This window comes from Myodes glareolus, chromosome 17, assembly GCF_982192425.1.
Source record: "Myodes glareolus chromosome 17, mMyoGla1.1, whole genome shotgun sequence".
Lineage (NCBI taxonomy): Eukaryota > Metazoa > Chordata > Mammalia > Rodentia > Cricetidae > Myodes > Myodes glareolus.
In genome coordinates this window covers 49,066,176-49,090,862 of record NC_142042.1, presented here as the reverse complement: position 1 = coordinate 49,090,862, position 24,687 = coordinate 49,066,176, and the positions used below count along the sequence as shown (strand labels likewise).

Here is a 24,687-nt window from a genome sequence, read left to right as displayed (position 1 = left end):
GAAAAAAGGATGTCAGCAGTAGCCCAAAGAGGAACAGTAGCTCATTTCTTGGGTTCACCCCCTCTTTTCTCACTCTGCGGACCCTCTGTGATCAGGTCCTCTTTTTCTGCCCCACCCCCACCATGTTCTACAAGACTGGTTTCTGACTTGGGGGGATGGTCCATAGCCCCTCTGGGGAAATTCCATTCCATGTGGGCTAGGCCACAGCTTCTCTGTCTAGTCTGCAGAACGTAGAACTGTGAACTGAGGAAGGGGTGGGTGAGGATCCCATTTTGGTAGCATAGGGATTCAGTGGGAGTGTTCGGCATGTCTACACTCAATTCTGTCCCTTGTCAGCTAAGGGATGATCCCTTACCCTCAGATGGCTCTTGGAAACTGAATTATTCTTTGTACTCTCTTTTAAAAATATTGTATTAATTCAGTGTGCAGATCAGAGGCCCGCTTGTAGGAGTTCATTGTATCCTTCCACCATATGGGTTCTGGAGATTGAACTCATGTTGTCGGGCTTGGTTGGCAGCATGTGTCTTTACCCACTGAGCCATCTCACTGTCCCTCGGAACCCTCTTGCTGCCATCTGCTCGCCTGTACAGAGTTTGCCCCCCACTTCTCCCTCCTGTGAGCCCCAGAGCCTGTCTTCAAAAGGTTCCAGCTTCCCGCGTTCTCTACCTCATTTTACCATTCTAGAAAAAAAAATGCACTTTATTAACCTCTCTTAGGAAAACAGAGACCAGAAGAAGCAATAAGTCCACCCCAGCAGGGACCTGAGAAGCCTGAGAAGGGGTACTTGCAGCTGTGTCTAGTTCCCTGTCTGTGTTCCTGCCCCCCTCCCCAGGGCCCTCCTAGCCTTTGACCTTTGGATCTTTGGTAAAACCTCCTTTTCTTCATCTCAATTCAGCCATGGAGAAAATCCCCTCCAAGTGCCCTTGTCATTTGTAGGTAGTCTATCCCTTGACTCTCAGGCTAAGAGGGTGCCCATTCCACACAGCTCCGTGCTTATTCAAAGATGTTCTACTAGGAGATATTTTCTAATGACAGGGCTCAGGTTATACCAATTTTTCATAATTACATTTTATAAATATCACTTTTTATATTATAACACTGTCATCTTCAAAAACTTATGATGGCTTCCTGTACCTGGATGCTAGGGGAGAAAGGATCTGTCATTGGGTTTATTTCCTTGGTTTAGATCCTGAAGAAAGTGGAAAGAAGTCAGTTATGTCTGCTCCAAAGTCCCTATGAACTTAGGTGTACCTCCCACTCTAGTATCCCTGCTCTCCACCCCCACAGGCTTCCAATCCACGAAGCAAGGGAATTTAGGCAAGAATGAGAGAGTCTTAGGGTGCAGAGTGAACTTGAGCGCCCAAAAGACATCCGTGAAGATGTAGCTCTGTGTGGCCAGTCCCACATCACACAGAGCCTTTGTGAACTGTAAACCTACTGCTCAGGGACAGGAGGCTTGAGTCCAACACCACTGCCATTGGCCTCCATGGACCTTGGGCAAGGACTTTTTCCATTAGACTTAATACTCTCTAAGTGAAAATGATGGAAATAGGTCCTGTAGCCCATTCTCCAAAGAACAAATTTGCTCCAGCCTGACCCATTTTCTTATCCTTCTCAAGCCTAGACAGAGGGGTGGGTCACCTCCCCCCCACACACACACATAGCTTTAATTGATTTGGAATGGCTGCACTGAGGAGCCTGCATCTGAGTGAGTGGGAAAGGTGCGAGGTCCACTGTGGGAAAGACACAAGGATGGCATGTGACAAGAGTTATGCCATGTGTCTTACGCTGACTTTCACTTTCCCAGCCTTCCACGTCTGACTGAAGCTGCTTCTGAAATTCCCTCTTTTGTTTTATTTTCTTCACTTGTCCCAATCCTTCTGAAGTCTGGATTTTTGAAGAAGTTGGAGTACTTTTCCCTTACATAAAAGCTCCCCGTTCTTAACTTTATATTGTAGTCAGGAATTTGTTAAGAAACATTACTAAAACCATTCTTGTGACAGGACAGAGGGTGGGGCAGTAACTATATGAGATGATCCATGTATTAGCTACGTTCCTTGTTTCTGTTTTCAGAAATTATGACTACAGCTTCTATCAACAACAGCAGCAACAACAAAATTAACTCCAGCTCGATGTGGAAAGTAAAGACTCCTCCTGTGCCCTGGAACACCGACTGGAGGCTGTCTGGTGAGGTTCAGTTCCCCCCGGCGGGTGTGGAGCTGCAAGGTCGGAGGCTGAGACTTCCATTCTGTGACTGTGATAAAATACCCTGACAAAAATCAGTATAGGGGAGGAGTTTAGTGTGCACGATTCCAGATTGCAGTGTATTGTTCAGGGCAAGTCAAGGCATGAGCTCCAAGCAGCTAGCCACATTACATCCACATCTAAGAGCAGAGAGAGGTGGGTGCGTGCATGCTTTGTGCTTAGCTGGCTTTCTCTGCTCTCACATAGTTCAGGACCTCAAATCAGGCATGAGGTCCCTACTTTCAGGGACCCTGTGTGCCCTGGTTGTTTGTTTTTGGTTTTGTTTGTTTGTTATTTGATATAAACTAGAAGAACCTCTAGTTTGATATTTTCCAGTTGAGAAAACGCCTCAATCAGATTGCCTATAGGCAAGTCTAGGGACATTTTCCTGATTCATGGATAAATATGGAGGGTCCAGATCACCATAAGTGTTGCCACCCCTGGGTAAGTGGGCCAGGGTTTTATAGAAAACAGCCTGAACAAGCCATGGGGAGCAAGCCAGTAATCAGCACACACCTATGGCTTCTGCTTCAGTTCCTGTCTCTGGGTTCCTGCCTGATGGAGTGTGATCTGAGAGTTATAAGAGGAAATAAACCCTCTCTTCCCCCCATTCACTTTTGGGTATAGTGTTTTTCTCACAACAATAGAAACCCTAATACACTGGGTCTTCCACATCAACTAAAGCAGTCAAGACAATCTTCCACAGACTCTCCACGGGACAGCAAGCTCTCACTGAGACTCTTCCTGGGGGACTCCAGGCTGAGATTAGTTACTCTTCTTGTGGCAGTGATAAAATTCCTGAAGGGAGCAACTTCAGAGATGAAGGTTTTATTTTGGCTCTGTAGGGAGGCAGTCCACCATGGTGGGGAGGGCACGGTGGTGATAGAACTAACCACTCCAGCACCCCATCTCCTGATGATGTATCCCAGAAATGAGACCAATACGGGTACTCAGAAGGGTTTGCTGGGTGTAAGGGCATTTTTGAACGTAAGAATTGACCAGAGAGTTATGCTGTTAGTGCAGACCGACCGTTGGACCGCCCACACTGCACATCTTCAGGCAGGGCCCACTAGACTTAGTCAAACCTGCAACTGGTTCTTTAGAATCTGGTTTCAAAATAAGGGTGGGGCTTCTGGTGAGAGGAGGTGGGGAAGTTCCAGCTGTTAGGAAAATGTGAAGGTTCAGAAGTGAGAACCAAGGAATCTGCTTTGGAAAATGTCAGTGGGCAGCAGCCCCAATCCCTTCTGTGCCTCTAGCATGACACTGTCTCACATAGCCAGCTCACACTGTGTTTTCCTGCTCGTGTGTCATCTTGCCCGAAACCGTGAGTGCTAGCAGCCACTGAGAATGATTAGCCTGTCAAGTCACTTACAGCCTGATATCGTTGGTGTCCTGGAGCTGATGTCAGCAGTGTGAGTGCCCCCAGAGCAGAGTGGATTCCCTGAAAGTGGTGTGTCCTATAGAGCTATAAATCCAGGGCTGTCCTTGCGATGCTGCAGAAGCTTCAGACTCCTGATTTACTAGGCGGTTATTCCCTGGTCGCTGCTGCTGGCTGTGATCCCTGTCTCCACTGGACTCCATGTGGGGTGGGGGATGGTTGCAGGAAAGACAGGAAATAAAAACTCAAAGTCTGATGCTTAGCCCAGTGAATGACTGTCCCCCTCCCCTGCCATTGTGTTGGATCAGCGGCCGCTTGCCGTGCAGTCATCCTCAGCTATGGTCTGCTCTGTATGTGCTTCTTTTCCCTCTCCTTTTTAGAGGCATTTTGAAGGCAGACCCTGACTTTTGTTTTCAGGATCTGCCTCCCTTGCTCCACACCAGGCTCCTCAAACCTCACTGGGTTTATGGCAAGCTGGATACAATGGGGAGACTGGGCTGATTAAGTGGCTGAATGGAGAGGAGGAGGGGTAAATTAATTCTAGAAGGGCATCTCAGGAAAGCCCAAGTCGCCTTTCTGAAAGGCAGCAACCAATCAGGGGCACCCATTACCTCTTTGGCCTGGCCCTTCCACTGCCAGCTCTAGGCTGGGCCATGCTCCGGAGCCCCTGGGGAGCATGGTTGGCCTTCAGTTCTGTGTGTTTCAGTAGGCCCTATGAACAGGGCCTGTTCCAAGACCAGTGTGAATGATTTGGCCACCTCCCTGTTTTATAAGTCCTGTTCCTGGAGCCGGGTCCTACAAACATCTCCTTGCCTTTCCATCTTCAGAGACAAAACATCTGGGTGATCCTCAGGTCCTTCATGCATTTCCTCCTGCACTGAGCAGGAACTTGGTGAACCTCAACTTTGGGCATGGGTGAGGTGACCTGGGCAGCAATTTGAGAAAAGCATGAGAGGCCCCCTGCTCCCTTGTAGCTCCAAGCCCACTGGGGTGACCAAAACACAAGGCTTATTGCGAAACCCTGCAAGGCAGTGCTTGCGTGATAAGCACCACATGTGTGGAGAAAGCTCAGCCCAGCCCTGTCTGGCTTTGCCTGGGTGGGCTGGGGTCTGGGAGGGACCCATGTACGGAAGAAAAGGGCTGCGCATGCGGCTTGGTGGCAGAGTGCTTACCTAGTATGCATAAGTTCTAGCTTCAGCCTCAGCCCCTGGTCTCTCTCTCCTTCACACACACACACACACACACACACACACACACACACACACACACACAGAGAGAGAGAGAGAGAGAGACAGACAGACAGACAGACAGAGAGAAACTGAGACAGAAACTGAGAGACAGACTAGAAAGACGTCTTTTCCGAGAACGCGGGAAACTAGTTTAGCTAGTCACCAGCTGTGTGACTTTGGTCAAGTAATCTAATCTTTCTGGATTTAGGTTCTCTATTAGAGAGGTTTTCTGAGAACCTGGAATTCTGAGCAGACATGACACGGAGGTGTGACTTTGTTGCTGGAGAGCTCTGAGTATTTGCTGGCCTAGCAGCAGAGGCCCAGGCCAGTAGACTGAGGAGGGTCCCTGTCATCTGAAGCATATCTTCTTCCCATGACCTTTGGCTTGGAGAGTCAGACCTGAGAAGCCATGGACTGGATACCAGTGCCATAAGCTGGGGCTTCAACTCTCCCAGCCACCCTTTTTATTCGGTTCCAAGGCTACAATGACAAAGAAGAAAAGGACCCTAGCTAGGATAGGGGGATGGGGTGGAGGCAAAGAAGCCACATGAGCAGCGGCCAGGACAGACAAAGATGTGCTGTTTCCCCAGCTTGTGGTGTTGGTTTGCAAACAGCAGTGTTTTCGTGGGACACTGTTCCTGTGTCTTCCAGACCAACAGAGGCTGTCTGTACCACAGCCCCTCCCTGTCACAGCTCCATCTCTGGCCTCCACGGGACTCAATATGTGCCCACGTCTCCTGATCTCTGCACTGGCTCTCCATCCTTGCAGTCTGAGCAAACACAGCACTCAGACAGGTAGAGAAGGCAACATGACTTAAGAGGGAGTATAGAGGGGGTGCACTGCAGCCTTGGGGATACTTAGCAGTATGCCAGGCAGGGAGAGTATGTGCCTGTCAAACCCCCAGACACCTGCTCTGGCAGGCTCCATAACTCTACCTGCATTGCAAATCTGGGGCCTGTTAGCATTGGGAAGTCCAGACAGGCCCCACCTCTCTGAACCTCAGCTTTGTCTGGACCTGACAGTTATGTAAGTCAAAGCAGGTAGTGGTTGAGAGCACCTAGCACAGGGTAGTGCTCATAAATGTTTAAAGCCCTGGACTTAGGCAGGGAGCAGGACTATATCCCCAACTCTGCCGCACATTTGGCTAGGCACAGTCCACTAATCTGGGCTCATTGCTATATCAGTTCTTAGCAGCCTGGTGCTAAACATGGAGCTCAGGGACAGGCTCTGGCTGGACAGAGAACTGCTTCCACAGGTCACGGTCTTCTTTTCCATTCTTCAAAGGATGTGCAGGACATCTTTGGGTTGGAGTGACAGTACTCAGTTTCTGAAGTCACAGAATGGCTGTCTACGTTTTCCATTTTCCCATATGCCTTACACACACACACACACACACACAAACACACACACGCCACAACAAGCATTGTACTCCTACCTTAATTAGATCAGTTTCCAAGTTGCGCGCCTTGCCTGCAAGTAGGACTTGGTGACGTCAAAGGGAAAGCAGTCCTGAGGGCTGGGCAGCGGCAGCTCCAGCTTGCTGCCTTTGGAGAAACCTGTCTCAGAGCCGGCTGTGCTCACACAAAGACCAGTAAAAACTGGACAGCTGCTGGGCCTCCCTGCATTCTCTCCCACCTGTCATCCTTGAGTCATGACTCATCCATCTGCCCAAGGCCTTTGAGGCAATCTCCAAATATTTTGGTCCTGATTACTCCGCTATTCCTTTTCAAAAAGCCCAAGAATAAGCTGAGAGAAGTCCCAGTACACACAGGGAGACGTGGGGCCTTGGGAAAACTTCGCAGCTTGAGAGAGATTGATTGCAGGGGAGGGCCCCGTGTGCAGTGTCGGGGCGGGATCCAGGCACAGTCATGTGAGACAAAGGAACCAGCGTCTGGACCCTTGAAGTCAGACGTGTACATCTGCTTCGTGGGTCAAACCCACCCAGGGCATCTGAGCGCCACACTCATATGTTAGCGGCCATAGTTCAGATCAGTGTCCTCCCTGGATCGAGGGGTCCAGCTCCTGTCTCTTGGGGTTATGAGGATTGGATGAGATAAGCGGGCAGAGGTGCTGGCCAGGGAATCGCCCTAAGGTTGGTGGTCAGTAACTAATGACACTCATGATCTAAGTCATCTCCATCCTTCTAGCAGTAAAACCCAAAGCCATGGAGTCCTCTTTGTCTCACATCCCACATCAAAGCCATCAGCAAATCTTGCCTTCTAGGTGTGGTGGCGCATGCCTTTAATTCCAACACTGGCAGAGGCAGCAGATCTCTGAGTTCAAAGCCACCCTGCTCTCTACAGAGCTAGTTCCAGGACAGCCAGGGTTACACAGAGGAACTGTGTCTTAAAAATCAACAACAAATCCTGCTTATTTTTCTCTATCCAGGACCCCCCCCCCTCAGTGCTTGCTGTTCCTCCTCCCAGGCAGACCTAACCTGTGATCCCTCACCCAAGCTATCATAGAAGCTTTCTGAATTTCCCATTGTCTGTCCGTCCTTTCTCAATATAGAAGCCAGGGGGATACAATCCTCTGGGGTTCCCGACTTCCTTCTGGAAAGTCTATTCAGCATTTGGGACGACAGCCCACATGCCCACTGCTCATCTCCAGGATGCCTCCCAACCCTGCCATCCCACCTTTGTGAAAAGTTTCCGCATCCCAATAAGCCTCTCTGCCAACACAATAATCCGAATCAGACTAAATCAAACTGAATTAGAAAAAGCCCAGGTTTAATGGATACCAACGTTCATGGGTGGCCTTCCAGCCCCCCCCCCCCAAAAGAGGAGATGGGGATGGAAGACCAGAAAAACCACATGTTTGTTTTCTGGGGTATAATTTAAATACCCTGTGGGAGTGGTCTGCAGCATCTCTGGGGAGGGGTCATCATTTGGTGGCCTTTCTCGGGGTGGGGTCTGAACTCCCAGGGCAGGGGACTTGGGATGGAACTTCCACCAGAACATTCAGACTCTTTGGGCATATGGATGCCAGGGGCTGGGGTGACACTTTGAACCAAACACTTTGCTCCCATTTTTTCTTCCTCAACACTTAAGACAGTCTCCTTGGTATGGGGTACATGTTCCCCAATGCCAATTTGATTCAGTTTCCTCTTCCCTACACATTGGGCCTTTGCCACTGCAGTCACTCCTACTGTCTACCTCAACCGAGAAACCCCCATTCCCTGATTTTCTCATAGTACTTAGCACATTCGGGACTTCCTGATTTAATCTCTGTATTGTTGTCTGATGCATCTCCTAGATCCCTGTGTGAATGTAGCAATCTCACAAGAAGTCTGGGAAGTGGCTTAGGCAACCTACTTCTCCCAATGGCAAAAGCCCCAGGTTTTCTACAGAAAGTTGTGATCTCAACAGGTACTTGGCAGGGTTTGGAGGCAATGAACAATGGCTCTTCTGTTCCTCAGCGTCTTCCTCTTTAAGGTCTTCCCACCTGGAGGTCAGATACACACTTAGTTACAAACCCATTTCCTAGGTCCCCTTTGCACGGTTGAGGCCAATTGCACTATTCCGACTCCCCTCCTCCTCTGCCACTTCCCTGAAGGGGGAAAAAAAAGGAAAAGCAGCCTAGACAATACAAGCATAAAATCAACTGGTTTATGAAGTGCAGGTTTCTGATCCAGTCCTCAGAGCATGTACACTCTGCCTTATTTCCAGTGCCTTCTAAAGAGGTTGTGTCCTTGTATCAGAGTCCTGGCCAGGCTCTCTATTCTGCCCTGCTGCCGCCCTTTCCCCAAGACTCCACCTTCCACCTGGCATCCATCTCCCACCTTCTCCTCCTGCCCTGGTACTTGAAACCATGCACCCAGGGCCCACGCCTTTGGGACGGGAGTTTCTTCTGTGGAAACACTTCTTTCAGCCTTGAGGTATGGACAGAAGAATGGGGGTAGTGGGCTTGGAAACGTTCAGGGGTTGCTCAAAGCTCGGATAAATGGAAGGCTGTACAGTTGGGGGACTTATCCAGAGCCAGCATAACAAAGGGGCAGTTAACTGGACCAGTGAGTGCAAAGCTCACTTTCCTTGAGTTAGGTCACTTTTGCTAGAGACTTGCAGTATGACCAGAGTGGATCAGAAGCCTGCACTTTATATACCAGACAGCACTATGATATTTTTTAAGATTCGTGTTCACTTGTGTGTCTATATCTGTGTGTTTGCTGTGTGTGTGCACACGCATGTGCATGAGCACTCTAGAGGAAAGCGTCAGATCCTCTGGAACTGGGGTTACAGGCATTTGTGAACCACCTGACATAGATACTTAGAATGATTTGGGGTCCTTTGGAAGAGCAGCAAGGGCTCTTAACTACTGAGCCATCTCTCCATTGATCGTCCGCTTACCTGGCTGTAAGTGAGTAGGAACTACGGAAGCCAACACTGTCTGAATCTAAGACTCGAAGAGGAAAGCAATTAGGCAAGTTCACGGACAGTTAATAACAAAGAAATGCTTAGAGGGAGGACAAGGGCATGCATGTTAGTGGATGGGGCATCAGAAAGGGCTTCACTGAGGAGGTGCATTTGAACTGAGAACTACTTGCAAGTCATTGATTAATTCTAAAACTTCCCAGATGCCAAGTCGAATGAATCCCCACATGCAGTACCCAGGAAACTGGACAGTGTGACCTGGAGCCCTTAGGCCACTCAGGGCCACAAGTAAGGGTCAGGTATGGGGAGGGGATGTCCTGAGAGTGCAGTCTAGGTTGGGGCTCCAGCAATTTGAGGACCGCTCTTCAGCCCCCCCCCCCCCCCCGCCCATCCCCAGCATATCCTTGAATACACTGAGCCACTGGGACCGGACAGCAAGGTTCTGGCAGCTCAGCCACCCGTAGATGCAGAGGGGCAGGGCCCCATGACCTCATCGCAATGGTGTCTTACAGCCTTGCCAGCGGGAGAAGAATATAAACAGGGAAAAGTCCCCCAGTACTCGCTAAGGAAGACTGCGACTTTGCAGACTCCTGCAGACAATGTGCCGGCTCAGGAGGCCTGAATGGAATTTGGAATTCAAAAGTACTTGTTTCTCTGCAGAAAAAAATTCCAAAGATTGCTCAACATTCCTTTGACTCCAGGAGCAGCAGAATTTGGCAGCAGCCATTGAAAGCCTGAAGGGTTGGGAGCCTGTGGGTGTGTGCCTTGCTTGGGGAAACAGCCCCTCTGCCCTTCTCCTGGGGTGGGGGATGAGGGAGAGGGCAGGGATTTGAAGTTCTTGCCCTCCCAATGGGGGAGCTGCCTTGTTCCTAAGCCAGTCAGTCAGAGACTGGGAACCCAGACTCTCTGACTCTATGCAAAGCCCTGTTTTCATAGCTGTCAGGAGCCATGGGAGTAGCTCACTCCCATGTAGCTTTCTGTGGTTGCCATGCAGATAAACTTCCTCTCCCCAGTTCTGCTTGATACTGGCAGATCCTGACATGCCTCCTCCTCCAGGAAGCCTGCTCCCTTCCTGGGTTGAAATGCATCTGTCAGCACCTCTGAACCCTTACATTATGACTGATACTGTAGCTGTTTCTAGAAATGTCTCCCCTCTGTCAGAAGGGGAAGCAGGACCCTTTTTGGTCCATGTCCGTAGAATCCTGCAAGGTCCAGCTGGCAAGAGACCTGGATACCAACATGTTCACTGCAGCATTGCACAAAACAGAGGAAAATGGCAAATTATCTAAATGGTGAAGAGCAAGATTAAATTAAGTATTAAATAAGTTGGAGTGCATCCTCATGCTCCACATGCCAAAATGCTAAGTAACTGCTGGCAATTCCATTTTCAAAAATACAAAACGATGGGAAATATTCCAATTAACAAATTCATACTAAAGGCTATTATTATTTAGTGTCTACTTATTTTCTGTATAGATTTGCAAAAAATGTGAGATCCTCGACTATGTGATCTATATGGTGATAAATATTAAACTGTAATACGTGTGGAGGTTATATCATTGTGGAAGAGAAAACAGCCTTTGGAGTGTGTGGAACTGTAGTATCAGAAAAAGAGCAATACAAGGAACCTGAACTATCATCAGAGGGCTGTGGCTTGAAAGTGAGGGGCTTCCAGAGGCTCATCTGGTGACTGCTGGCTCTGTTGTGTTTTGGGAGGTCCCACACACTTTAGGAGGAGGGATCTAATGGGGAAAAGCAGCTTCTGGAAAGAGATAAGGAGACATGCTAACCTGGTCCCTACTCCGTCCTTCCGGCTCTGCTCTCTGTTTGCCTTGGTTGCAGCCTACTGCACCACCACACTGGTGGGTCTCACCACAGGCTCAGCACCAACAGGACCAAAGACCCTGGACTGAAGACTATGAAACCATGAGCTATGGAAGTCTTTCCTCTTAAGTTGTTGATGTTGGGGGTTTCGATGTAGTTATGGAGAGTCTGATGGCACACCCTTAGAAGTCCGTACTAAGTAGAGAGAAGTTCCCAAATGACTGACAAGCTGCCGCTTCCTAACCTCACCCACCTGGTTCTCAGAAGGGTAGAGCCCTGACTGCTTTGAGAATGAAGGCAGGGGAATGACTTTATCTAATTTTACATACTCAGCATACTTTACACATGCTTTTAATGAACTTAGATATTGTGTATATGTCTTATGCCTTTTCTTCTTTGATATTACCTTAATTAATTCTCCATCTTATTAATCATTTTCTTTTTTCTTTGTGGTTGCATGTGGGTCATGCATGTGGGCTCATCTGTGCAGACAGACTAGTTAGGAGGCAGAGGGTAACTTCCATAATTGCTTCTCCGTATTATTATTATTGTTGTTGTTGTTGTTATTTTGAGACAGAGTCTCTCAAGGAAACTGAGGCTCATTATTTTGGCTAGTCTGGCTGGCCAGGGAACCCCAGGTTTCTCCTGTCTCTATCTGCTTGTTCTGGATTATAGGGTATTTACCACCATGCCTCGCTTTTATATGGGTTTGGGGATTTAAAATCAGGTGCTCATATCTATACGGCAAGGACTTTCTTTATCTGTTGAGCTGTTTTTTCAGCTCTAAATATTATTTTAAAGTATGTCATTATTGCAGACATTTTTGTATTTTTGGTAGGTTGGTTGTTGGTGGTGGTGGTGGTGGTAATTCTGGTGGGGAGGTAGAGAATTCCTTGACAGAAAAGGAAGGAACATTATGGGATGCTTGGTTGACTGCGTCCTTCCCAGAAATCACTGTTCCAGGTTCTGGGTTTTATACTGTCTTCATGGGTGCAGATCTTCAGTGTACAGAAAGAATCAGACTTTTGCTGTGATCTGAAAGTGCTTGACCTCTTGGTGCTCCATCCCTAGGCCCATCTGTCTGTCTTCTGTCTGTCTGTCTGTCATCTATCTATCTATCTATCTATCTATCTATCTATCTATCTATCTATCTATCTATCTATATCTACCTATCTGCTTATTTCTCTGAGTCAGGGTTTCACTGTATAGCTAGGCTGACCTGAAGCTCTCATCCTCTTGCTCCAGCCTCCCATGTGTTGAGATTCCAAGAACGCAACATCAAGACTCATTTCACATCGGTGTTTAAAGAAGCAGCTCTCCTTATCCTTGATTTTTCCTCTCCTTTATCCATGGAGTATAATTATTGCCCCCAAAGCAGAGTAATTTTTGATATTATTGAAATGTATTTCAAAATTCTCCTCTAGATAATTTGTTCCAATTTATACACTACAGTTAACAAGAGTGTGTGGCCTGCCGCCCTGTCAGGGTTGGGGAGAATTTCTTCTCTGTTAAACCCAGTGAATGGTTTGGAGATCTAGCTAGCAGGCAGTGATGGGGTTAGGTGGCCACTTTAGAGTAGGAGATTGTCTTGAGAAGGCAGAGCTGGCGATATTGAAGTCTTTTGCTTAACTGTGTGTTAAGATAGGGATGCTTTTAGTTGTTAAAGTGGGGGAAGAGAATTAGGATCAGGGGGCTAGAAACTGGGTCTAGAAATATTGCACATTCAAAGCAAACCCCACATAAAACCCAATGAATAAATAGCCAAAAAATTCTCCAAAGAAAACCTGAAAATAGTTAAAGAAAATGTCAGTTTTAGTATTTCATTCATTCTATTGGAAGAAAAATAATAGAATTCGGAATTTTTATAATTTTAAAGGGGGGAATTGGGAGTGAGTCACATACAGCCTGGAAGAAGAGACGTGGAGAAAGAGAGCCTTACGGGCTGACTACACTTTCATCTCCTTTTCTCTAGAAGTCATTCTATTCAGTGACATTGCCATATGGTAGGAAATGGGGGTTGGATAGCTCATGACTCACTCACCAGAGGGCTAGTGTCTTAGTCAGGGTTTCTACTGCTGTGATAAGACGTCATGACCCAGAGAAACCTGGGGAGAAAAGGGTTCATTTCAGCTTCTGGTTCCACATCACAATCCATCATCGAGTGAAGTCAGGGAAGGAACCTGGAGGCAGGAACTGGAGCACAAGCCACAGAAGAGCGCTGCTTACTGGCTTGCTCCAGCTTGCTTTCTCACAGCATCAGGACCAGTAGCCCAGGAGTGGCATCACCCACCGAGAGCTAGACCCTCTCACATTAATCATCGATCAAGAACATGTACCACAGGCTTTCCCACAGGCCAGTCTGGTGGGGGAATTTTCTTAACTGAAATTCTCCTTCGAAAATGGCTCCAGCTTGTGTCAAGTTGATATAAAATGAGCAGCACAGGGAAGGGCTGTGATTGACCTCAGTCAATCAGTTACTGCCTGAGAGTGAGCTGTGGAGATTGTTCACTGTGGGTCAGTCAAGGATGGCTTTTTTTTTTTTGTCAAATTAATATAAAGTCTCTGGGGACAGGGTTTAGGAGAATGGAGTCTGTATATGGCTCATGTAATTGGAGTTTCATAATTATTTTTAACCTCTTGTGTGACGTTTTGGGAAAATCCCTCAGTTGCATTTTCCAAAGCTCTAATTGTGCCACTGTGCCCTGTCCTTAGCTTTGCCGCCTGTCCAGACCCTGCAGCTCTCACTTCCAGGGCTTCTTCACGTTTCTGTTTCTGCTCTCCTATTCTCCTAACTCCCTCGCTTTGCTCAGGGCTGTTTTATAACCATTTTCAAGTTGCTCTACAACTTTCCTTTCATCTGGAGGGAGCTCTCGCTGCTGTTGTTGGCAAGCTTCGCATCTTGCTGTTTCTTTTCCATGGAGATGTTTGTTTCTTTTGAAGAGAAATGTGGCAGTGTGGTTCTTTTCTCTTTCATCAGGGAAGCAGCTTGGAGTGATGGTTGCAGCTCCAACACCCCAGTGCTCAAATTTTGGCTATGTGATGTCTGACTAAATAGATGCAGTTTGTGTGTGTGTGTGTGCGTGTGCGTGTGTGTGTGTTTGGCAGAGTCTCACTGTTGAGGCCAGGCTGATCTTAAATTCACTAAGTACCTCTCTCTGCCTGATCTTGAATTTGATATTGTCCTGCCCATTTTAGCCTCTTGGGTACTGGGATTACGGGTGTGCAGCATTGTGTCTAACTCTTGGCCGTTTTCCTCATCTCTTTGAGCCTCAGTGTCATCTAAGCACCTCCTGGTTATATCTGTGTTGGGGGAAGAGTGCTGACTGCGTGAATAAAATTAGGCAATGGGAGAAAAGAGTGAGTTGGGTGGGTATGGAAGTGGTGCTTGAAGCTTGAGCATAGAGGGAAATTTGGTAACAAGTTCAAGTCCAGGGTTCCTGGTTATGTCTGAGTCTCTGGGTCAGGTCTTCGTGTAGCTTCTTTATTACAACTGGCTCTAGCACACCTGGTGTACAATGCTGGTGAGAAGCAGGGCAGGTGCCACACATGCCGGCCTTGACAGTTTGTGGGAAGGAAAGTACTTCCAGTGGCTCCTGGTCCAACCTTTAAACTCACCCAGCTGGATAGGGACGGTGAGGTCAAGGCCACAGTCTGTGAGCATTCCAGTGCCCTGAACAAGGAGGAAGTTCTTGTGTCAGCCGGAATGGCCCTTCAGGGGTCTCTTAGGGAGAGAATTTCCTTTGCCCATATCTATGAAGACCTCTTATGAGTTGACAGTGAAGATTCTCTTGCCCATGGCTACACTACCTCAAAAACTAAACTACTGCCTGTTGGTTTGGGTATCTTTAAATTGTCTCAGGGAAGAATTTCCAAAACTTGCTTGATAATAGAAATCTCCTGGGGAGTGTGATAAAAATACAGATTTCCGACCACACTTCAGATCCACTGACTCTTCCAGGGAGGTGCCTTGGCATCTGCAGTTTTAATGATTATCTGGGAAAGTTTAGGAAATAACAACCTCAGTGGCTGAGCACCACACACTTCAGCTTGGGAAATTTTGAAGAAGTAAACCCTAAATCTTTCATGTGACCATGAGTTTGATTTGGTGATGGTCATGGAGTGATCTACTGGCCAGTAGCCAACTCCAAAACAGATGACCTGAGAGCTGTATCTTCACACGCCAATGACAGTTAGCCTCTGGGGATTAGCAGGAAACAGTGTCAAGGAAAGGCAGGGTTGTCTCCACAACTGGGACTTTTGCTCCTCTGGGGTGGGGTGAGAACAGGAAGCTAATTCTCTGACGGAAAGGGAGGGGATAACACTGTTTGCTTGGCTGATTGCACTCTTTACCAGGTATCATTATTCCAAGTTCCAGAATCCTGTGGCGTCTTCATGGGTGCAGATCTTCAATGTCTGATGAGAGTTCGACTTTTGCTTTTTAATAGAAGATATGGCTATACACAAAGGACATGACTTAGCCGTTTATGGCTGTTGACTGCTAACAAAAAGATATCTAATACTGTATCTGTCCAGAGGGTAACTTAATCTTGCATCTTCGGGGACAATCTCTCCCCCTCTCTCTGTCCCTCTCATATTTTCGTATTAAATTTCCAAAGCACATAGTTTAGGATCTAGGGGTGGCCCTGGCCAGCCCCTTCTCCCTATCACAATTCAGTCCTGTAGAGTTCATCCATTTCCATAACCCAACTCAGGCTCCTGTTTCTGTAGTAAGACTCTATTAGTGTGAGGGAAGGGGGCACGTAGAAATGACTCAGTGGTTAGGAGCTCTTGCTGCTCTTACAGAGGACCCAAGTCCAGTTCCCAGCACCTCAATGGGTGGGTGACAACTACCTCTAAATCCAGTTATAGAGGATCGGACCCCTCTGACCTCAACAGACACTCGTGCACACACACACACAATAATAATAATAATAATGATAATGATAATAATAATAATAATAATAATAATAAATTTTCCTTTTAAAACCACTGTATTAGTGGGAACTACAGATGTGGCCCGGCAGTACGAGTGCTGATTCAGCATTGGGTTTGTATAAACTGGGCATGATGGCACACACACCTGTAATCCCAGCACTTGGAGGGCAAAAGCGGGAGGATCAAAAGTGTAAGGTCATCTTCAGCTACACGTGGAGTTCAAGGCCAGTCTAGACTATCAGAGACTGTCAAAAAAAACAAAACAAAACAAAAAACAGACAGCCAAACAAACAAAACAAAAAGCAAAAACCAAAAAAAACCTTAGTGGTAAGCGACTGAAACAAAACTGAACTGCTTTTGGCAAAAGATGTTCAGTAAAAGGGTCACAGCCAGAAGAGCAGTGTCCCCACCTCCATCCTTGTTTTCCTCTGCTCATCCCACCCAGTTCTCGGACAGGCTTGGTTCAGAGAGCAGCAATGTGACTCTTCTGGAAGTTGCACTGACTCACCTCTTCCCCAGGCAACAACAGAGCCACAAAATTGGAGGCATTTTTCTCCCTCTAGTTGCAGAATCTTATGATAAAGAAATGCTTCGTAGGGCGCAGTTTGACTCCTTATCCAGCTCTATTCTGCCCACATGCTTAGAAGAAGCATTTCTTAGGAGGAGGTGCTTTCTGAGTAAACAACCAATAGATGCACTCCATCCCCAATCAGAAATACATTAAAATGGCAATAAATACTATTGGAATGAAATGAAATAAAAATCCCAATGCTGCTACAACAAAAACTTAATGTCTTCCAGTTCTGTGGTCAGAAGTCCAGCAGAGGTTTCACGGGGTTACACAGGTGCTTTTCCGGACGCTCTTGGGGTTGGGGAGAATCCACTTTCTTAAGTTGTGTGTTTTTTTTTTTTTAAAGCTTTTGAAGTTTTTCCAAATTCCTTGACTCCTGGCCCTTTCCTTCATCTTTAAAACAGCTACTCAGTTGGAATTCTCGAACAGCTGTCTCTATGGGTCTCCGCAGGCCCCCTCTTCTTCTTTGGTAGACCTTGTGAGTACTGTGGGCCCATCTGGACAGAGCTTGTTGATCAACCATCCGACCTCTTGCCATGGTGGTCTCGTCATGGAGGTTAGGAGGGGAGAGCTGCTGGGATCTGGATATGTCCTAACTGTGACACCGTATGATGAAAGTCTGACCTCCAGTGTCAGTGTGGAGACAAGGTAGGACTACTAGGAGGTAAGACCCAGGAGGTTGTGCCTTCCTAGAGGACTGCGTGGTTCTTCCAGGACCCAAGCATTGTTCTGGCTTCTTCTCCCACTACCGGTTTCTATCTGTTCCGCAAACTCCCACCATGGTGTTCTTTATCCTGATGTGGCCCAGTCAAAGGGCTCTCGCCAGAGGGAGTCAGTGTAGTCACCCAGTGCTGGGCTTCTGAACTCTAAAATGTTAGCTAAGTAAACCTCTCTCTTAAAAAAAAAAAATAAGCCACAGCTTTGAGTATTTTGTTGTAATACCGGAAAACTCACTGATACAATGTGTCAGTGAGTAGGGACAGGGAGCCAGTGTTCTCGCCACTACAGTTAGCAGGGGGAATGGACAAACCCTCTCAGTTCTCAGAAAGGGTATGAATTTCGTGAAGCTCCTACAGATTTGTGGTTTGGAAAATAAACTGTAAACTGTACTCGTCCGGTCACTATTTCTAATCCTTCATTCTCGAGAAGCAGTGTGAACATGTGCTTTGCTGTGTGAGTGTGGGTGGTCGCGGGGCAGCTATGCACTGAAGTGCGCTTCCCTGCTCCACTCATTACCACTCCCCAAACTGGAAATAACCACACTGTCCAGTTCCAGGACGGCTAAGTAAACCATGTCACATCCATATAAGGAAATATTATGCTGATTGTAGAAATTACAATCATGAAACTTTTTATGAAATAAAAATATGCATATGTCATAATGTTAAGTCAGAATCGATTTTGTGGTGAACATAAAACAGATTAAAAATATATAAATAAACTCTATGAGAAACAAAGGAGGATATAAAATAATCAAAGACTCAGTATGAGCTCAGCTATATAAAAATAAATTACAAAAAGACCTGGGAAGGAAAATGTGTTTAGCCATGGAAGTTAACTCTGACTGGTGGGGTTATTTATGGGTGATTTTTTTCTCTATATATACCTTTTAAAATAATTTTAATAATTTTCAAATTGTGTTTGTCACAATCCTTGTATCCTGACACACTTCCAGTCTCATCCAGCATGGCCATGTGCATTTGTTGATTAGCTACTTTGCTAGTTATTTTTGATTATGTAATAAAGTGCCCAGAACTCCACTTCATAAATGCACCCCTAATCATTTGTTCACTCCTGTTCTGACTCCCACGGCTTTATGCAGTTCAGGTAGAACTGTGATCATAATATGTCTATCTCTTTCCTGCATTTCTTTCTACATGGCTTCATTGTGAACTGTGAGGATGTATGATACGCACCTTGTAAAATCTTCTTGGTTTCATTTTCCCTGAGGGTCAGGCAAGGGAATGGTGGGAAAAAGGGGTTTCCACTGTTAGACGAAAGGAATTATTCTCGACTTGAGTGGGGAGTGTTGATGTCATAGTAATTGGCAAAATAATCGTCACCACCATCATCAAACTCTCTCCATTAGCTGTTTCTTCTAACCACTGTGACGGAATACCAGACAAAAGCCGCTTAAGGTGGAAGGGTTTGTTCTGGCTGATGGTTTGAGGGCCCAGTCTATCACGGCGAGGAAGGCATGGCTTACAGGAATGGGAGGCAGCCTTGTGTGAGCAAGCAGAGAGAGATGAATACGCAGCTGGCTTCCTCCTCTCTTGCCTTATTATTCTGTTCAAGATTCCAGTTCATGGAACGGCACCAGCCATCTATAGCGGACCTTCAACCTCAGCTAAACTTCTCTGGAAAACACCTTCCCAGACACACCCAGAAGTGTTTTACCTAGGCAGTTCCAAATCCGGTTAATTGACAGTGAAGATTAATTATGACATTATCTACGCTCATTTTAATATTATCCAAAGTTGGTTCCAAAGATGTAATTCCTTCTTCCTATGTAGTCACATCTCATATTATTGGTGAAGGGAATGTAGTGATATTGATCTTCCTTGAGGAGAGGGCCCTTTTCCGTGGTCTCATCCTCTGGTCTTCTAAAGAGGGCACAACATCTTCCTTGTAGAACTTGGTGGACCCACCTGGAACCAAGATGAGAAGGTCCAGGCCTCTAGCACAAGATTCACCTAGATCCTAATAATTCTAGGGCTTCCAGGTTGACTTTTGTGTTTGTGAGTTTGATTTCTTGTCTCTTGAACGCTGGGTAAGCATTTCACTGGGATAGGGCTGGGGAGGTGGTGCAGTGGGTAAAGCACTTGCCACAAAGGTGTTAGGGCCTGAAGTTCGTGTCAAGCTGGACGTAGTAGTGAAAATGTGTAATTACAGAGCTCCATGGTGAGGTGCGGGAGACAGAGAGCGGTGCTTTAGAAGCTTGTGAACCATTTAGCCCGTTTCTGGTTCCAACAGAATCGACACCTCAGGCCGACTTCGGATCTCCATATATCAGTGTGTGTACATCTGTATACACACACACATACACACACACACACACACACACACACACACACACACACACCACCAGGACACCAGGAGAACTCTTCTGAACACCAGCTGTCTGACTCTGGACCAGTCTGTCTTCTGAGGACTCCTGCCAGGATTCATTTGAGGAATTTTATAAAAATGCAGATGCCTAGGTCCTGTCCACCCTCAGACGAGCCCATAAGGTCGTGTCAGGCAAGTTAAAACATTCCCCCTGAGACAAGACAAGCTCTCTTCATTCAGAATCACAGCATCAGATGTCCGGCCAAGGTCTTGATCTTCTCCAGATTCTTTTAGCATGCCGTGTCAGGAATCAAGTGTTCACGTCTTGCTTTATCATGCTTCCCAGCAGATTGATACCCCCCTTCTTACTGTTAGGAAAATTGCCAGATGCCCTTGAGAGCTGCTAGCATCGGCTGGATTCAGTGGCTCCTGTAGCTACTTCAGCTCTCCTCCATCTGGGCTTTGTCTCTCTCTCTCTCTCTCTCTCTCTCTCCCTTTCTCCCTCCACACCGTATTTCAGATGAGCCCGCAGGCCAGTTTGTTAATTTCCTCTGCTTTCCCTTCTGCAAGCTGCCACTGAGTTGTGCATGTTCTACTTGATTATGCAGATTCTCACTCTCCACTTTTGAGAAATAAGAGATAAAAGAAATTTCGTGTTCAGGACCAATTAGAAAAATCTTAAAGAAAGAACATAGTTAAGAGACGGTCAGCATAATGGCCAAGAGCCAGGATTCCAGAGCCAGAGTTCGAATCCCAGCTGAGTGAGCACAGACAAGCCCTATGATCTTTGTGCCTAGGGTTCTCTGTATGTCAGTAATGTTGATGATAGCCATAGGATGTTCTTGGGTTCCCAGAATGATTCAGTAAGCTAATGAAATATCCAGAACAGTGTCTGGGCCAGAACTGTGGGATCTACATCACTGCACTCAACCAACTGTGGATTAAAAATATTTATAGAGGTCGGGCTGTGGTAGCACACAACTTTAATCCCATCACCCAGGAGGCAGAGGCAGGCATATCTCTGTGAGTTCAAGGCCAGCCTGGTCTACACAGCGAGTTCCAGAATAGCCAGGGCTACACAGAGAAATCCTGTCTTGAAAAACCAAAAGAGAATATTTGTATGTATGCATGCATGTGGTATATACATATATGGTCATGTGGGTATGTGCATGTAGAAGTCTGAGGACAATGTGGGGTGTCTTCTTCTAAACTGTCCACCTTATTTTTTGAACCAGAGTCTTACTGAACCTGAACTTCACTCATTGCCTAGACTGGTTAGCCAATGAGCTCCAGGGGTCTGCCTGTCCCTGCCACCCCCTGCTGTGCTGAGGTTACAGATGCGCATCATCACCTGGCTCTTGGTAGGTGCTGGAAATCTGAACTCAGATCCTCAGGCTTGCACAGGGGCATTTTCCCTATCGAGTTACCTCCTAGCTCATCAAAAATGTTTTTTTTTTTAAATTGAAGCTACACTCAACATTGCTACACAAACTTTTTTCTATTCACTAAGCAATACAGGATGACAACTCTGCATAGCATTTATGTTGAATTAACTATCTAATTAGTTTCCTTTTTGTTACTCTGATAAAATACCCCAACAAAAGTAACATAATAGAGAGTAGGATTGTAGTGGAAGTTTTTGTCCCACAAGCTGCTCCCAGGTAACCACACAGAGGCTTAATATTAATTATAAATGCTTGACCAATAGCTTAGAGCGTTACTAGCTAAGTCTTATATTTTCAATTAATTCATATTTTTACCTATGCATTGCCATGTGACCTGGTACCTTTTCTCAGTATGGCACATCCATCTTGCTTCTCTCTGAGTCTTCTCACTTCTCCTAACTCTGCCCTTCTTCTTCCCTGGACTCTTAGTTTGGCTCTTGTGCCTAACCTTATCTTGTCCAGCTATTGGTCAGTTAGCTTCATTAGTAAACCAATTACAGCAGCATATATTCACACAGTGTAAAGGAATATTCCACAGAGGTTTATTTGGGCTGACAGTTCCAGGGTGTAGTCAGGGTGGGGTAGTCCTGTTGCAGGAGCTCAAGCTCGCTGGCCACATTGCATCCACAGTAAGGAAGCAGAGAATGACGGTGCTCAGCCAGCTTTCGCCTTTGTATTCAGAGCAGGACCCAAGCCTAGGGAGTGATGCTGCCCATATTTAAGGTTGAGTCTTTTCACCTCAACTAACCTAATCATGATAACCCTTCACAAACATGCCCAGAGATTTGTCTCCAAGACAATTTTTACTTCCTGTCAAGTTGACAATATTAGCAATCACATGCATTCTAAATTGTCTAGAGTTGACAGGAGCCTTTTCATGGGCTATATTACCTGAGTAACCTTACCTATCCTCTTTAGTGTAAGGGATTTACACATCCGTGGATATTAGCGCAGGGGTAGGAATGTAGGATTCCGGAGCCAACTTCAGAACACAGATCAGTGGCTATGCAGATGCCACAAGAATGCCTAATTCGCTTTATGAAAGCAATTCCACTGCCTGGAGTCCTTTGTGGTGCAGAGGGGACCTGCTTGTCTCACTGGAGGAGACGGATTTTAAGAAGATGAGAATTCCTCATGAGTCAAAAACCTGAAAAAGTCTATGGCTAAAAAGAGGGCGAAATCTCCAAAACATGAGATTCTCATTGGACAATCACAGATTCACCAAAGAAACAGGCCTGACTCCTTCCTTCAAATTCTGTCCCAGTAAGCACTGGACTTGTCTTATTCCTTTCTTCCACCCCTGCAACACCTGCTTCCCTTCAGGCTGCCTTCATTTTCCCGCTGAGCCATGGTGTCAGCTGCCCTCTCCTGTCGGCTTTGGACCCTTCAGTACTCCAGTGTATTCTCCATCCTCCACCTGGTAGCTGGAATGGACATGGAGCCAGTGAGATGGCTCACTGGCAATTGTACCTGCCACCAGTGTGATGACCTAAGTTCTGTCTGTTTCCCACATGTCAGAAAGACAGAGACAGCTCACACAATCTTTTCTCTCCTCCTTCTTCGCTTTTGAGATAGAGTTACTCTGTGTAGCCCTGGCTGTCTTGTAACTTGCTTTATAGACTAGGCTGGCCTTGAACTCAGAGATCTGCTTGCCTCTGCCTCCGGAGTGCTGGGATTAAAAGCATGTGCCACCACCACCCAGCCGCACAATGTTTTCTAATCTCCACACGTGTTGGTGGTTCCTACATGTTCCACCCATAATAGATAAATAAATTTTGAAACACAAATCCAATTGTAGTCTTACCATTGATATCCTGTCACCATAACCTTAAGACTGCTCAGGGGGTTCTCGTCGCTTCCGGAATAAAAGAAAAGCCTTAGCAGCTCCCCAGTGCTGGCAGAGTCTGGGCCACCCTCAGCTCTCCAGCCCACCAAGCCCCGTCTTTCTGTTTTGCTCATGATGCCTTCCTGCATAATGATGAAACTTCCCCAAGTATTATTCTCTTCTGCAACTTGTCTCCTTCCTTCACCCACTTAAAAAAAATAGTGGACTTTATATAGAGCGGTTTCAAGTTCATGAAAAGGGACGGGGCTGTCAAAGAGTTTGTGTACAGCTTCTCGCCCATTCCCACCCCCATGCACAGCCTCTACCTCCACCAACACCATGAGACACGGCAATTTGTTAGAGTCGGTGAGCCCACATTCACACACCGTTACTACCTAAACACAGAGTTTAATTAGCATCGGTGCTGACTGTATTTACCTTCTGTGGTTTAAACAGCTGGCACCCTAGAGCAGTGGTTCTTGGCCTTCCTACTGCTGCGACCCTTTAATACAGTCCCTCATGTTATGGTGACCCCAACCATAACATTATTTTTGTTGCTACTTCATAACTGAAATTTTGCCACTGTTATAAATTGTAATGTGAATATCCGTGTTTTCCAATGGTCTTAGGTGACCCCTATGAAAGAGTCACTTGACCTTGACCGCAAAGGGTCGTGGCTCACAAGTTGAGAACCACTGTCCCGTAGCATTGTACAGAATCTTCCACTGCACTGTTGCCAAAGTTCCTTGTTCTCTACACATCTACCCTTCCTTCTCCTCAGACCCTTGATGAATACTGACCTTTTCACTACCTCCATAGTTCTGCCTTTTCTAGAACATTCTATTTTCCCTTCTTTTTTCTTTTTTTTTTAAAAAATAATGTATTTGTTTTTATTTTTATTTCATGTTCATTGGTGTTTTGCCTGCATGCATGTCTTTACAAGAGTGTGATATCTTGGAGTTACAGACAGTTGTCAGCTGCCATGTGGGTGCTGGAAATTGAACCCAGGTCCTCTGGAAAAGCAGTCAGTGCTCTTAACTACTGAGCCATCTCTCCAGTGCCTTCTAGAGCATTCTGTCATAGGAATAACACACTATATAGCTTACCAGATTAGCCCCGTTCACTTAGCAATATGCTTCTAAGATTCCTTTGTATTTCCATAGCTTGGTAACTCGTTTCTTTGTTGTCTGAATAATAGTTTGTTGCAGGAATGTGTTCGTTTATCCTTCCCCCCACTAAAGGACATCTCGGATGCTCTCAGATCTCGACTGTTATAAACACAGCTGCTGTAAACATCTGCATGTAGATTTTTGTACAGATGTAAGTTTTCAGTTCCCTTGAGCAAATACCAAGGAGCAAGCCTGCTGGGTCATTTGGCAAGAATGTGTCTGGTTTTGTAAGAGATCACCAAACTGTCTCTCCAAGTGACTGTGTCATTTTTCATTCTCACCAACAGAAAGTCAGAGTCTCGTTGCTGCACATCTTCTTAGGCATTTGGTGTTGTTGATATTTTAGGTTTTAGCCATTCTACTTTGTGTATAACATCGTGGGGTTTGTGCATCTAAAAGTAGATCCTTGCATGCTAGTCAAATTCTCTGTCACTGAGCTACACCTTCAACCCCACCGTTACTGTTTTAATTGGCAGTTTTTGAAGGATTACACATAAACACCTTTCACACTCACTGGCCATCAATGCATCTTCTTTGATTCATATTCTGTTCAGATCATTTGCACTCCCCCCGCCCTTTGTTTGTTTGTTTGGTTGGTTGATTTGGGGACAGGGTTTCTCTGTGTAACCCTGGCAGTCCTGGAACTAG

General features: G+C 46.3%; 1 long non-coding RNA gene across 4 annotated transcripts in view; it reads left to right on the top strand.

The window, feature by feature from the left end:
- Positions 1-24,687, top strand: part of LOC125406464 (uncharacterized) — a 120,367-nt gene that overhangs the window by 91,573 nt on the left and 4,107 nt on the right. For 2 of the 4 annotated variants that reach the window (XR_014997639.2, XR_014997637.2), the window contains exon 3: positions 2,074-2,187. This is a non-coding gene — a long non-coding RNA (uncharacterized LOC125406464). Of the gene's footprint in view, positions 1-2,073; positions 2,227-20,835; positions 20,955-24,687 lie in introns of those variants that run through there. The other 2 variants (XR_015735338.1, XR_014997638.2) reach the window with 2 other exon arrangements.